Source organism: Phyllopteryx taeniolatus, chromosome 2, assembly GCF_024500385.1.
Source record: "Phyllopteryx taeniolatus isolate TA_2022b chromosome 2, UOR_Ptae_1.2, whole genome shotgun sequence".
Taxonomy (NCBI): Eukaryota; Metazoa; Chordata; class Actinopteri; order Syngnathiformes; family Syngnathidae; genus Phyllopteryx; species Phyllopteryx taeniolatus.
The window spans coordinates 14067362-14081888 of record NC_084503.1 but is presented as its reverse complement, the minus strand read 5'-3'; the positions used below and the strand labels follow the sequence as shown (position 1 = coordinate 14081888).

The following is a 14527-nucleotide window of genomic DNA, read 5'->3' as shown; positions in this document are numbered from 1 at the left end:
AACAATTTTTTTTTTGTCAATTCTTATTCATTTGAACCTTTCAGAACGATCTGTAGAAATGTATAATCGTGAATTTGTAATTTCTTAAATTTCACATTTCACTCAGCCTCACATTGAATTTGCTTTTGTTTTCACACCTCTTATGATTTTGTCCAATCAGGTGCCTGCTAATCACCACATCTTATCTGTTCCTCATTAACACTGATTGTGTTTTTTTCTCAAAACCTGGATTTTCACTGCAGGTCCAAGTGCCCAGTTCTGATTTAAGGCCTGTTTTCGTGAGATGACCCCTGACAGGGAAAAGCTGAAAGTCACTTCTTCTATTGTTCATTCATTTGTAGTTGATTGGTTCTGGTATATGTGTATTGTCAAACTCGGGTTTTCTCTTGTTGTTGTAACAATCTATTGGCACCTTCTATTCTTGGAGACATTTCGTTCAAATTAAGCCTGACAGGGTACTGACAAGGAACATGTACACACTGCATTTAGTGGCTAGGCCAAAAGTGGTAGATAATTATTTCCTTTTTTTCAGTTCACATTTTGCAACACTCATGCATCACAGTTTATTTTTACTTTTCTGCAACCTGAGTTTCCACATGACAGATGATAATGACACATACCTTTCCCTGCATTGACAGTCCACAAAAACAAACGTGTATGATGGACAAATCATTTGCTCCTAACAGTGAAACAGAAGGACATGGTAAATCGGCATCAGCTACAAAGTTGGAAGTGCTTGCAGGCCAATAGTGTTTCATGGTTTTATAGCTACATTGTTACAATGGAAGCTGAGGGCAGACTTGAAGATTTTTTTGACAAGGTCATTCAGCACAATTCTCTTTTCAAGAGAGATTGACCAAGCTGATGAGTTCAATGCAGCAGATTTTAATGAGACATTCTTGTGATGACAGGTTCTGTCGCCTAGAAGAAATCAAACACAACTCGTGGTTCTTCTTGTTTTATACACCTAACTACGAGAGAGAGGCGAGAGTGTATCGATAGGAAAAGTAATAGTTTAATTTTAAACACAAACTATGTTGGTTATATGTTGATAATTTTGGGGCATTTTTTAAACATCTTTAGCAGTGAAACTCCAATGCTGTTTTGTGAAGTTGAAATGTTGCTATATGACCTGCAAGATACCCTTACTCCAGGATCTTACATTAGAAGATTAATATTAGTTTAGATTATATTATATTCAACATTATTGTCATTGCACAGAGCACAAGTACTGAGACAATGAAGTATAATGAATGAACAATGAATATATATATATTAGACGCGGCACGGTGGATGACTGGTTAGAGCGTCAGCCTCACAGTTCTGAGGACCCGGGTTCAAGCCCCGGCCCTGCCTGTGTGGAGTTTGCATGTTCTCCCCGTGCCTGTGTGGGTTTTCTCCGGGCACTCCGGTTTCCTCCCACATCCCAAAAACATGCATTAATTGGAGACTCTAAATTGCCCGCAGGTGTGAATGTGAGTGCGAATGGTTGTTTGTTTGTATGTGCCCTGCGATTGGCTGGCAACCAGTTCAGGGTGTACCCCGCCTCCTCTCCGATGACAGCTGGGATAGGCTCCAGCACGCCCGCGACCCTAGTGAGGAGAAGCGGCTCAGAAAATGGATGGATGGATATATATTAGACTTTACACCGAATCGGCTTGATCGGTATCGGCTGACAATTAGCATTTTATGCTGATCGGCCGATCAGCTTTCATGTCATAATTCGCCGATCCGATCAATGACATCATCGATCAGTTCCGCAAAAGACATTTACTCCGCGTCGCATATGAACCCAAATGCTTGTTTATTTTTAGCATTGTCACGTGTCTTGTGCCATAGTACTGTAACTATCTGACGGCCAATCAAGTTTTTTCAAATTGTCAGTGAAAAAACAGGTCGTTGGTGTGGGACTATTTTGCGGTGTCTCAGACAAACAAAACGCAAGTTATTTGCAGTCGGTGCACGACTGAAGTACGTCATGAAGAACGTCATCTAAACGTTTCATTCAAAAGAACAAATCTTTTCAGTTAAGGTAATGAGCTGAATTAGTTTATGAAATGATTTCGTTCTTGGAGCTCTGCCGCCGTTTGCCAGTCCGCCAGAAACAAGCATTCGAGCCGGCTGGGACCGGAAACGGAAGCGTTCTATGCAGTCTCGACGTGTCAATTGAAAAGCGCAGCTGTTGCGGCGGAGATGATCTGGTCAATTTTCAAAATAAAACACATTGACACGCGAATTGTAATACAGAAATTATATAAATTGGTTATTCTTTCTCTGCGGCCCGTAACAAATGCCTCACGGCCCGGTACTGGTCCGCAGACCGGTGGTTGGGGACCACTGCTGTAGAGTGTCAGCGACCCAAAATTAAAAATGCTCATGAATGGTTAGGTAAACAACCAAATACTTAAAAATGTTTAAAGAGGACAACATAATCATGAACCCAAGCTTAAAGAATCATATACAGTACTGTATATCAACTGTGTGCATATGTTTTTATATTATTTATATTTATATTCATAACTCAACATTACACACTTAAACTACTGTATATGCTTTCTAATTTGCACATGGTGCCTCAGACAGCAATTATATTTATTCATTGATCCTTCTTACACACATACACAACTTGTGCACAGACACACACTGCTCTGGTGGCATGTCATTTATAATCGAGCATCTTTTTTTCCCCAAACAATTACAATAAAATGTCATTTCCGCTGTTGACTTTTAATGCAACCAGTGCTGTGTGGCATGCAGACAAACGGAGAAGACAAGCTCGGTTTTAAGATTCTGTAGATGGCAAAGCACTGTAGAAGCATATTGTTGCAGCTGACTTGAGGAAAAGATGAGCTTCAGGCTTCAGGGAATGCTGCAAATCCTTGACAAAACGTAAAGTTGGGAACGGTTATAAAATGTACTGTTTAATGAATGAATAGGTGTCGCTGGAGGTTTTTGGGATGATGTGTTTTTAATGGCATCCATTACAACATGTACTATCAAGTCTGACCTCCTGTCATCCCTGCGCTGTAAAACATTGCCACCATGCAGTTGTGATGGAGGCATGCCACTGTGAATGGAGATATTATCCTTTAATCATTGGAATGTTTCATCTCCTCTTAGCCTGTTCTTTATGTGCGTTTGGGATTCAGAAGAATTGGCTTGTACATAGCAACATTTTTTTATACAAAGGGACATTGTATTTTTATTTTGTATTGAATGCAATTCCTCCAGTAACATAATGGTTGGTATTGTGCTATGCGATGACTCATAGCCAATTAAAAGAACACTGTGTGGTGATTTCAAACTGCACACACAAGGACGTGCTCAACTGAGAGGAATTAAAGAAGTGCATTTCTCTTCCACCAAATTGTCTCAAGCATTACAAGTGATCTGTCAAATACTGCAATCCAATCTCAAACCATCATGCAGTTATTATCAATAATACCTGCGATGCATTACCCATTTACAGAGTGCAATCAAGATTAATCTAATCAAGTTGACATAAAAGCATTCATCTGTGTCTTTAAAAGAGACAAAATAATGTAATCATTGCTGGGTTTCCCACGATCTATATGTGAATTTTCCTTTCAGTGTGCTGTTCAAATGCTCATCAAGCATTAGTCCTTATATTTAGATTACTGTACTATGATTGTATGACATGACCTAGCCCCTATTTAAACGAGAAAAGAGAAACTACTCACTGACAATATTAATGTGATCCTGTGAAATCTCTTTGCATTGTTCAGGCCTGTGCAACAAAGCACACTCATTGGTAGATTAGTTCCCAGTAGCAGGTGGCTAAAAAACCCATCCAACCATCCAATTTCTGAGCCGCCTATCCTCACAAGGGTCGTGGGAGTGCTGGAGCCTAGCCCAGCGAACTTCAGGCAGGAGGCGGGGTACACCCTGAACCATTTGCTAGCCAATCGCAGGGCACATATAAACAAACAACATTCACATTCACACCTAGGGGCAATTTAGAGTCTTCAATCAATCAACCATGCATGTTTTTGGGATGTGGGAGGAAACCGGAGTAACCGGAGAAAACCCACGAAGGCACAGGGAGAACATGCAAACTCCACACAGGCGGGGCCGGATTTGAACCCCGGTTCTCAGAACTGTGAGGCAGATGCGCTAACCGTGCCACCGGCTAAAAAACCACATAGGAAAAAAAAAAAACATGATTGCAATGCACGTTATCAGATAAAGGTTGTCATGGAAACAAACATCACTATGAGAAATGTGCTTCCAAAGTCACATTTACCCCAAAATATATATTTGACCTTTTAATTTAATATGTAACAATATGCGTGTGTGTACGTATTTGTGTGTGAGTGTGTGTGTGTGTGTGTGTGTGTATGTGTGTGTGTCAAATGCTGTGCAATCATCTACATTAAAAGGAAGTAATTTATCTCGTCTGCCTTCTAAAACAATGGTTCTCAACTGTTGTCACCCGGCATTTTCTTTTTGTTGCAAAGTCGCGACCCACTTTTATAGAGGTTCAGAACAATAAAGAACATGTTTTGTTTCAAAATAGTCACTGACAACACGTATAATAAGATTTTCAAAAGCCGTTTCACATGAGTTTGATGTACCGCCAAAAGCATTTTGGTTGCCATGACGTCCACTAGCCAGAGGCTGAGCTGCACTGTATTTGTTTGCAGTGTAAACTAATGGCTAAAGTGCAAGGAAGCTGCACTTCCTGTCTCTTACTTAATATGTTCCACGTGGGAACTTGGGATACCTCTGTAGTCTGCATTGTATCAGAAAAATCAAAATAAGAATAGATGTATTGAATGAATGTACATTTTTTACTAGCTGTCCGCGACCCAGCAGTTGAAAATCACTGCTCTAAAACACTTGAAGTGCTTCTTTTTTTAAATTTAAATAAAAGTTGTTTATTGTAGAGAATTAGGGGATTTTTAAAATTGATATGTCCAGTAGCCACAATTTACAAAAAGATGAGCAGAATGAATTCATGACTGAATGAATGAATGAATAAATAAATAAATTGAGTCTCGTGATTTGACAGATGCAGTTTTCAGCTGTGCAATTGTAAAATATGATTACAAGTTGACTAGAAATTATAGCCTAATGTGCCATTCATAATCACAGCAGGGATATGATTTTTTATTTATTTTTTACAGGTTAGAAAAAAATAAATAAAAAATACCTTAGCTATTTGGCCTGTGCAATATGTTAAACTGTCTGCCTTTGCCCATCACGCCGTTTCACATGTGCAGGACTCTGAGATGGGCATCATGTTGTTTTGTCTTGTGCCATGAAGCAGAAGCTGTCCCTCCCTGTGCCTGCTGAGGCAAAAAATGAGAGCCACAGAAGAGCAGCAGCAAAGAAATGGATGTAGCAAAAGACAATGAGGTGAGCATGTCTCAAAAAAGAAAAGAGAAAACGAGGGAGACTGTTTGTATGCCACAGGGAGCGACAAGGCGTGAAACAACTTGACTCACGTGTTTTTCTTGAGATTGCTTTGTTCCAAGCTGCGAAACTAATTGGATCAAGTGCAAGTGAATCATAGACCAAACCTTGATAATCTCTTTACAGATTTAGCTTTCTTAAAGATTTCAGAGCCTGAGTGAATCCACATTGTGCAGTGCATCAATTATGTACGTATTCCTCATGGCAGGAATTACTGTAATTCTGACAAAGCCAACAGTCTAAAAACAATAAAAAAAGAAAGAGGGCTGTTGTTCTTCGGTCTGCTATGGCATTAGAGCATTTTAATTACTGGCATAAACTACAAGGCATGTGGGGATAAATACTGCGCAGGTATGGTAAAATATATACAGTGGAACCTAGGGTTACGAACGACCCGGTTTATGTACAATTTGGTTCACGTCTAAAATTTTCGGGGAGAAAAATTACCTCTAGTTTCATATTTTTTTCATTTTGCGGTCTTGGTAGAGACGAACGAAAGGATCTATGTTGTCCTTCTACTCACGTTGCGTAACGATAATTGACTCCGTGGATAACGCATTCCTGTAAAATGAAACCTAGTCTGCTCCACGCGGTGGCGTAGGCAGGAATCTGTTACACTTGTGGCGAAAGTTCTGCCTCTCCATCCTCGATCATCCGATCACAAATTTAATTGCGTTTGTGATTGATGTGGTAAAAGAAGCCCGAAAATCATTTTGTTTTCATAAAAAAGTACTATTTACAGTATGTATGTTATTTATTTAATTCTAGCATCTCTTTAATTAAGACAACGTACGGTTAATGTTAGTGTAATTACGTCAAACTAGCTCCACACACAGGGGCTCGCTTGGCGGAAGTTCCGCCTACGTAGGTGCGATATCGTCGCATGGAACTTTTTCTAAAAAAAGTAAACAAAGGGCTAAACAGTCCGAAATTAGAATGGTTCCGAAGAGGACGCACTTGATGAGCGGAAAGATCTGTGCTGTGCTTCTTCTCGGATCGTGCAACAATCATTGATTGTGTGTCACGTAATGCAACTAAAAAGGTAGGGTATCTTCGGGTATCTTCGTTGTGAATTGCTAATTGACTGACAAACAAACTGAAATCACTCACTGGTGATAGTGTGAGCTAGGCAATACAAACAAATTATAAAGTTAATCAAATGATGAAAATCCATCATCCATCCCTCCATTTTCCTCCGCTTATCCAAGTTCGGGTTTTGGGTGCAGCAGCTTAAGCAGGGAAGCCCAGACTTCCCACTCCCTAACTACTTCGTCCAGCTCTTCTTGAGGGATCCCGATGTGTTCCCAGGCCAGCCGAGAGATGTAATCTCTTCAGCATGTCCTGGGTCGTCCCCGTGGCCTCCTCCCAGTGGGACGTGCCCGGAACATCTCACCATCAGGTTCCTCGAGATGCAGACGAGCAGCGGCTCGATTCTGAGCCCCTCCCGGATGACCGAGCTTCTCACCCTATCTCTAAGGGAGAGCCTTTGGGCTGGGCGGGGACATGACAGAACATGACCAAAAACAAACAAACAAAAAAAACACTACTTGAACTCCTCCACTTGGGGCAAGATCTCCTCCCTGACCTGGAGAAGGTAATCAACCCATTTCTGACTGAGGACCACAGCCTCAGATTTGGAGGTGCTGATTTTCATACCAGCCGTTTCACACTCGGCTGTGAACCGTTCTCGTGAGAGTTGGACATCATGGCTTGATTAAGCCATCAGAACAACATCATCTGCAAAAAGCACCGACATGATACTGACATCATCAAACCATGTCCGGACCCGGACCCCCTCAACACCCCTGCTGCGCCTATAAATTCTGTCCATAAAGGCAATGAACAGAATTGGTGACAAAGCCTTGGTGGAGTTCAACTCTCACTAGAAACAAATCCGACTTACTGCCGTCAATGTGGACCAAACTCTGACACCGTTCGTACAGGGACCGCACAGCCTGTATCAGGGAGTCCGGTACCCGATGCTTCCGAAGCACCCCCCACACAGGACTCCCAGAGGGACATGGTCGAACGCCTTCTCCAAGTCCACAAAACACACGTAGACTGGTTGTGCGAACTCCCATGCACCCTCGAGGACCCTGCTGTGGGGGTAGAGCTGGTCCACTGTTTCACGGCCAGGACGAAAACCACACAGCACCTCCTGAATCTGAGATTCAACTTCCTAATGGACCCGACTCTCCAGAACCCCTGAATAGACCTTACCAGCGAGGCTGAGAAATGTGATCCCCTTATAGGTGGCACACTCTGCTTAAAAAGGGGGACCACCATCTTGGTCTGCCAATCCAGAGGCACTGTCCCCGATGTCCATGCAATGTTGTCCACCAGGACAGCCCCACAATATCCAGAGCCTTTAGGAACTCCGGGCAGATAATATCCCTCCCCAAACCGTCACCTTATCGTGGTAGGAGGGGTTTGTGTGTCCCGATGATCCTAGGAGATAAGTTGTCTGGGGCTTTACGTCTCTAGTAGGGTCACCCTTGGCAAACAGGTCCTCCATCCATCCATCCATCCATTTTCTGCACCGCTTCTCTTCACTAGGGTCGCGGGTGTGCTGGAGCCTATCCCAGCTATCATCGGGCAGGAGGCGGGGTCCACCCTGAACTGGTTGCCAGCCAATCGCAGGGCACATACAAACAAACAACCATTCGCACTCACATTCACACCTACGGGCAATTTAGACTTGTCAATTAACCAACCATGCATGTTTTTGGGATGTGGGAGAAAACCGGAGTGCCCGGAGAAAACCCACGCAGGCACGGGGAGAACATGCAAACTCCACACAGGCGAGGCCGGGGATTGAACCCCGGTCCTCAGAAAATGGATGGATGGATGGATGTTACTATAAGAATAAATGTTATTGGTAGAAAGTTTTATTTTTTGGAATGTACAATCAATTAAAAATCAAAACGAGGTGGTGAACTTACCTGTTGAGCAGAAATGTTGCTAATTCCACTTCGCTTCTGAATCCTCTCAGCTGCCTGAGGTCCCTTGGCTCTGCTTCTGTCTTGTGCCCAGTTGTTGGTAAACAAGGGATTGGCTTTTTTTTCTTTTCTTTCCAGAGATGGATATAAAGCTCCTGAAGCGGCCCAAGGTAACAGTTCAGCATGAGGTCGCGGGTGTGCCCACTACAGACGTCAAAAGTAACGGAATTCAGTACTTAAGTAAAAGTACTGATACGTGTGCAAAAAAAACTAATTTGCTAAAAGTACTGAAGCCACTCCCTTTTTTACGTAAAAGTACAAAAGTAAACAACTATAAATGTACTTAAGTAAAATGGGAATTACATTTTTCAACCCAAAAGATTTTTGTATCTCTCCAGATGATTTACATGCTATCTCTGGGGCCAATGGACAAAATAAAATATAATAAAATAAAATAAAAAATAAAAAGAAGTAGGCTTAGGATTTATTTGTACTATTGAAATAAGGTTGTTCCCAGTTCGGAGTTCCCTTGTTGAGATTGTATGACGTGTGTGCAACCACACCCAGCACAATGTGCAGGCATCCTTGTTTCATTTTTGAGCACATCTTGTATCTACACCATCCACAAACACATGGCTTGCACCGACACTTTGCCACACTAGCTTAGCTACATGGAATGCACCGATACTTTTCCCTGACTAGCTTAGCAGCGCCGTAGGCATCCTCAAAGTGGAGTGTCATATCTACGACCTCTATGACCAAGCGCTTGACTCGCTTACTTCCGGTTTCTGTTTTTTCGGTGTTCTGCTTTTTACGTCGTGTCGTCCCTAACGTTAGGTTTTAAAAGTAAGAAGCTCAATTTTAAAATGTAAGGAGTAGAAAGTACATATATTTGTGTTTAAAAAAAGTAAGGAGTAAAAGTAAAAAGTCGCCAGAAAAATAAATACTCAAGTACAGATACTTGAAAAATCTACTTCAGCATACAGTTACGAAGTACAAGTACTTCGTTACTTCCCTATGTGTGTGCCCGCAAGAGCACATGAATGATTGACCTCTTGTCATGCACGCCTTCTGTCTTTGATTTGTTGTTTTTCCTCAGCGCAGTGGTTTCTTGCAAACCAAATTAAAGCGATAAACCAGGGCCAGAAAGGGCTGATTTTTCACAGATCATTTTACTCATACTACTGTCAGGTCATACTGACAGTTTTAACAAATATGAAAAAAACAGTTTTTTTTTTTAATTGCAAACTCTCCCTTTAAGCTTTGACAAATGCATTCTGTGCAATTTTGAAATAATTGCTAGGTTCATTCATCACCATATTTCCCTTAGTGGTGTTGTTTTTTTGGGAAGAGTTTACTATTAGTTTTCTTCATTTGTATACAATTAGCCAGAGGGATGTAAACATCGGCAATTGGCTGGCGACCAGTTCAGGGTATACCCTGCCTCACGCCCAGGGTCAGCTGGGATAGGGCCCAGCATGCCCGCAACCCTCGTGAGGATAAGCGGTTGTGAAAATGGATAGATGGATGTAAACATGTTTTTTTGTTTTTTGGGATACTTATAGTCCAGTCACATCATTATGTCTGTCAAATATTGACAGCTGTAGAAAGTCAAAGTTAATTCAATCAATAATCTTCATCACAAACTGCGTATTTGCAGAAGCGTGAGATAAACATTTGAACGCAAAGAAATAGCTTTATGGAGGATTCATAATATGTTCACGTCAATAACACTGAGCTCCTGTTCCTGAATCTCTGCAAGCTTCTGTCATACATGCTTTAGCCAAGGGCTTATGGTCATATGGTGCTTGTCAACACTGCAAAACAATAAAATAATAAAATAAAACCGTCAACCTGAAAGAGCTTCAGAGGATGCGGCAACGTACCATCCACCTACAACATACCTGGGACTCATGACTGTGGTGTCCTTGAGCAAGACACCTATACACCAAACTGCTGCCTCAGCGCTCAAGTTCCCCCCTACTCCAGTACAACATACATTGCCACCTCCCTGACCCATGACTATTTTGAGGATTTTTATTATTAATAATTAATGATATTCATCAACGTGAAGACACTGATCATGTTAATTATATCGCACAGTAATATCAAAAAATATTTATTTAAGAAGGTAGGAAACATAAACATATTATATATACACACACACAGTATATATATTAGGTGCCGCCAGTGAGACGTGAACGCCGCTTATCTAACAGTCTACTTTGAAGGAGCATGTGTTTTTGTATTTTCTATCAAATAAATACTGTAAAATAAATGTAATTTAACCGGAACACTGTGCTTATGAATGAACACAGGTTTGAATGGCTAGCAGTGTCATATACTGCCCTGCAGTTCCACTATAGGAGCCTGGAGGGTGCTTTGCGTCCTCTCTCTCTCCCCCTCCCCTCTCTGTTTTCAGCACCTGTCTCCAATCAGCCTCATCACCACCGGTATATAAGCCTGCATGTTCCAGGAAATCCTCGCCAAAGTATTGCAGTTACTTCCAGCGGTACCACGGCCCATTTGCCTCCAAGTAAGCCACACTATTCTTTGTTCCCTTCTTTGACGCCAGTGTTTCCTTGTTCTCAGTGTTTCCATGTTCCTGATCCACGTCACTCCTGCCACCAAGCCAGCCGCCTGTCCACGTCACCGCCTGCCAACGCACCCAGGACCACCTCCATAACCTTTCCTCAATAAACTTTTCATCATTTTACATCTGCCTCCGCCTGCTCTTGCGTCCAGCTACTCCCCATATATGACAAGCAGTCAGGTCGTCAATAGGAAAATGAGCGAGTGGTCAAAATCCAAGCCGCAGCATTCTAAAGATCTTGACGCGTTGTGCATTGGATTCCAACATTGACAATAGCCTTCATCCTGTCCGCATTAGCATTTAGGCTAGATGATAGTGAGTATTACTTTGGGCTTTGCTCCAATGGGCTGTGGAAGGGTGTGGGAGATTCCAAGTGCTGCCTCATCTCATTCGTTCCTTCGATTGTTTAGGTGACGCTGGTATCTCCATCTGCGCCTCGTGTTGTCTTATCGCTTGTTCCTCCGATTGTTTGGGTTTAACTGGAGACTCATTCTGTGCTTTTTGTTAATGAAACCTCACTTCAGTACCTCTGATTGCTGCATGACAGGGCCCCTCTGTGAATAATAACAGATTTCACAGTTGGGTGCTCAGAGTGATTTCCAGGATTTTTTTTTTTTTTTAGATATCAGACACCATATTATTGTTAAAACACATCCATTTTCTTTACCGCTTATCCTCACTAGGGTTGCGGGCTGCTGGAGCCTATCCCAGCTATCTTCGGGCAGGACGCGGGGTATACCCTGAAGCGGTTGCCAGCTAATCTCAGGGCAAGGTAAAACACAGTACTTGTGTTTTCTTCTCACTGCAAAGACATTTCACAATCTTAACAGCTCCATCACCAACTTAACATTTGGGGTGCCCTTTTCTTGTATGTTTGAGTTTCATAGCTTTCGGTGGTGGGGCTTGAGCATTCTTGGCCAGGGTCTTGTAAAAGGGCTCAAATGTATTTATAATTCTAATGTAAATGTTTTGCATTAACTTTTTTTTTTTTTTTGCCCTTCACTGTAGTGACCGTCCACTGCCGCTCTCTCGGGGTTAAAGAAGCATGCAATGCAGCAACGCCTTGCACCTTGTCTCTCCCTCTCCCCTTCTTTCTCCCAAGCAATCAGCATCACCTGTGCCTTGCACCTGTCTTCAAGCAGCACTGATTACTGCCTGCATTTAATCTTGTCAAGTCCAGCAAACGTTCGCCCGAGGACTGACACTTGTTTGTGACTCACTGACGCTCGTACGTCCAGGTTTCTGTGGTATGCAAGTAATTATCCGACGATCTGCATCTGTACTCACCCGATTTTGTTCTCTCCCGTCTCCAGTGTGCCTTCCCCGCCTCGTTTCCTGCGACACCCACGCCTCCAAGCCACACCACCTGCTCACGTTCCCTCTTCCTGCTCGCTCCTTGTCCCCGACGGCCCACCACCTTGCCTTGGATATCCTTACCCTGTGCCAACCTGCAATAAACCATTCTAAATCTACTCCCTCCACCCCAGTCTTGGGTCCAATCCAACCCACATCTGACTTCGCACCGTGACAAAACTGCTGGGTGATCCATTACCGTTTCCACAGTCCACATCTGTCCTCTTTGTGGCGCTAAGTGGCTGTCTGTTAGCATGGTTCTGCTCACCATTTTGAGACATCGGTAGAGTGGTTTCATTCCCTGACTGTCCATTTCCATCCACATACACTTCCAGATGGTGGATTTTCATTTCCAGGACCGCCATCTTCTGTAGCAGTTTGTGATATTGTCAGCGGGAGAGGGAGGCATATTATTGCTGGTCTGTGTTTAGTTTTGTTCCATGTTTGTTGTGTGCTCATTTGGTTGTTGTGTCCACCTGTTCTCGTCTACCTTGTGTCGACCAATCAGCTCTCTCCAGCCATTCGTGTCTTGTCCAGGTATCCCTCGTTGTCTCGTCAATCTGTTTGTATTTAGTTCCCCGGTTTCTTTCATTTCTTGTCGGTTCATTGTCGTTGTCACGTCTTTTCAGTATGTCATTGTCAGGTGTCATTGTCTTTGTCTGTGCCATGTCATTGTCGCCAAATGTCGCTCAGTCATGTCTTGTTTCTTGTTATGGGTTTACTCAAGTGTTTCTTTGTTACTTTGTGTTTAGATTTTGGACTCTGTTAATTTAGCATTTAGACTTTTTCATGATCCTTGTTTTCCTTTGTTTTTTTTTTTGGAAATTACATTTTTTTTTTTTATATACTCCTGCACTACTGCGTTGCCTCCCTGCTTCCCTGCACTTGGGTCCTCCATGTTTTTGCCTTGCCTTCCTTGCTATCGACCAAACCCCAAACGTGAGAGTCTCCTTGCTAATAGCAGTCTTGTGCTAATTAGCAGGCCACCCTTACGTAATGGTGAGTAAAACAACAACTGACTGTAACTACAAAAAAAGTACAGTCCCACAGGTTTAAAAATATACAGGAGTTGCTGCTTCTAGTTTCTTTGGAAGAAGAAAAACAAGCTTATCAGCACGAAAAACGTAAACGGAGGCGAAGCAAGGCGAGTGAGCAGAAAAGTGTCTGCACTGTATAAGAGCCTGTTTTAAAAGCCAACAAAATTCCTAATCATAAATATTAGCCAAGATTGTTTCCTCCCCCTTATCCTTGTGATTTGGAAAATTCACATTTTATATATATATATATATATATATATATCAAGCAAGAATGGGAAAGAATTCCACCTACAAAGCTTCAACAATTAGTGTCCTCAGTTCCCAAATGTTTATTGAATGTTGTTAAAAGAAAAGGTGATGTAACACAGTGGTAAACATGACCCTGTCCCAGCTTTTTTGGAACGTTTTGCAGCCATAAAATTCTAAGTTAATGATTATTTGCTAAAAACAATAAAGTTGATCAGTTTCAACATTAAATATCTTATCTTTGTAGTGCGGCACGGTGGCCGACTGGTTAGAGCGTCAGCCTCATAGTTCTGAGGTGCGGGGTTCAATCCCCGGCCCCGCCTGTGTGGAGTTTGCATGTTCTCCCCGTGCCTGCGTGGGTTTTCTCCGGGCACTCCGGTTTCCTCCCACATCCCAAAAACATGCATTCATTGGAGACTCTAAATTGCCCGTAGGTGTGAATGGTTGTTGGTTCCTATGTGCCCTGCGATTGGCTGGCAACCAGTTCAGGGTGTACCCCGCCTCCTGCCCGATGACAGCTGGGATAGGCTGCAGCACGCCCGCGACCCTAGTGAGGAGAAGCGGCTCAGAAAATGGATGGATGGATGGATCTTTGTAGTGTATTCAATTAAATATAGGTCGAACATGATTTGCAAATCATTGTATTCTGTTTTTATTTGTTTAACACAACGTCCCAACTTCATTGGAATTGGGGTTGTAGAATATGCCCCTATATGCACAACATCTACAACTTACTTGGTGAAAGGATCAAATTTATCTCCAAAGAAAACGCCCTCAATCTTTTTAAATCAACCCAAATCAAATTAAAACTTGCATCTACTGGCCACCCATTATCCTGACCAAATAAGTATTCACCCATTATTGGCTTATACGGAACCCCGACTGTTCAGAAAACCTTTCCTTTTATGATAGAAGACGCTGTA

General features: G+C 42.5%; 1 long non-coding RNA gene across 1 annotated transcript; it reads left to right on the top strand.

The window, feature by feature from the left end:
• The first annotated feature begins 9936 nt into the window (after nucleotides 1-9936).
• On the top strand, nucleotides 9937-13549 carry LOC133471935 (uncharacterized). The gene is made up of 4 exons (XR_009786451.1): nucleotides 9937-10911; nucleotides 11652-11740; nucleotides 11977-12196; nucleotides 12282-13549. It is a non-coding gene; the product is annotated as an uncharacterized LOC133471935 (long non-coding RNA).
• Nucleotides 13550-14527: the final 978 nt, after the last annotated feature.